Genomic DNA, 1,794 nt, shown 5'->3' with positions numbered 1-1,794 from the left:
CCCCGCGCGCCACCGGCCATCCTCCATCCCCCGCGCCCCCGGCCACCCTCTATCCCACGCTCCCGCCGGCCTTCCTCCAGTCGCGCCACCCGTCGGCGACCAACATCGCCCATCGCCTGCCTCCGTCGTGCACGGGACTGGATATGCCCCCGGGCACCTCTTCCCCCCTGCCCCCGTGCATGGAAGCTAGTGACTGCCGCCATTTGATGCTCTGCTCCATCAACTTCAATCACCGGCTCATGAGGTGCATGCCATGTGTTTGCTAAATTGACTCAGTGCAGTGGAGCACCATTTTTACTTTGTTTCATGTTCATTTGTAGGTAGCTCGTTCTTGCCAAATGTTGTAGCTTAGATGACTTCAGAATGTTTATTGTGTGTGCGCTACCGTCGCGTGCTAGTCCAAGAATTCCTATCGTCACATAAGTCCATGTATTACTACCATGGGAGTTCAAAGAAATTCCTATAACACGCGCCGTGCCTCGGCCCCATGTTCTGACATCGCCCTCCACAGCCTCAGCGTGCAGACCATTCACCTCTGCCACCCAGGCCATTCACCTCTGCACCGATGTCCATTCAATGCCACCAGGAGAACCCTGTGCGTCAACACCCCTGTCAACCCCATGCGACTTTGTTCTCTCAGCTTCACAAAGGGTCAGTTCAGAACTTTGAACACCCAGAGGTTCAGTTCAGAAATTGGCCTGGTGATACATTTGGTTTCTTTTCTGCAGCTCAGACAACCTAAATAACAGCCGATCATTTGTTAAATTTTGGGTTCAGCTTCACACTATGCAGGAGTGCATATTCTTCTGCTTGTAAGTTCTAATAATAGATGGGTGGTTTTGCTAATCAGTTCAAAGCTCAAATAACAAAATTCCTCGCTGGATTGTATCATTCTTTTTTATTGTTTTTTTGCTCGATTGATATCAGCCACTCCAAGTCCTTTTCTCCAGCCATGATAGAGATCCATTCAAATCAGTTGTTCTATGTTTACACATTCGGATATACTAGTTGGTCTGCTGAAAGATACGATATGTGTACTCAAACATGTTTTACTCAACTTTAGAAAACATGTAATATTGTTGTGCTGCTTTGCAATGTCTCCAGCAGTCCTACTTCTCCATGATGACAAGGACGACGTCGCCACGTGTGCATGCTCTCCTTTCTTTCTCCTTCCGAGACGGTGAGGAGCTCCAGTAGGCGGCCGCCGGTGGGATCCGCAGGTCAGCCACCATCTTCCACCTCCCCTACTCATCTTCAGTAGGAGCAACACCGTTAGGAGCTCGAAGTAAAACAAGGATGGCTGCAGTGATGCACCGTGCAGTTTGCCCGCTCTTGTCCGACAAGCTCCCACCATGCATTTTTGTGTGTGTAGAAATTCGGCTAATCTAGTTCGCGAATTTGGTCTACTTGTTGTAAATCTATCAGTTCAAGACAAGTGCCTTCTGGTGCTAGAAATTAGGTCCTTTGTGAATATTGCTTGTTTCAGAAAGAAAATAGACTTTGTAATCTCATCACATGGTGTACTGATCAACATAAACATGGTGTACTGAACAAAATATACACATTCTATCTATTTAGCCATGAGTAACACTTAAAAAACGTTTGATATGCACAACAACAAATTGAGTCTTTGATACAGGAATACACACACCCAATGCCACTTTAGATAGATAGATGGCCACATCCTACCTGATGTATTTAATTCAAAGTTCCAAACCCAATGTAAACTGCTCCTGCTGCTTAACAAAAAAATTCACTTTTTTGGATTGAGGAATATACTACTTATTGCCATGA

Source organism: Triticum dicoccoides, chromosome 6B (genome assembly GCF_002162155.2).
Source record: "Triticum dicoccoides isolate Atlit2015 ecotype Zavitan chromosome 6B, WEW_v2.0, whole genome shotgun sequence".
In the NCBI taxonomy this organism is placed as follows: domain Eukaryota; kingdom Viridiplantae; phylum Streptophyta; class Magnoliopsida; order Poales; family Poaceae; genus Triticum; species Triticum dicoccoides.
The sequence above is the reverse complement of the archived record's forward strand: the minus strand, read 5'-3'. Positions refer to the sequence as shown.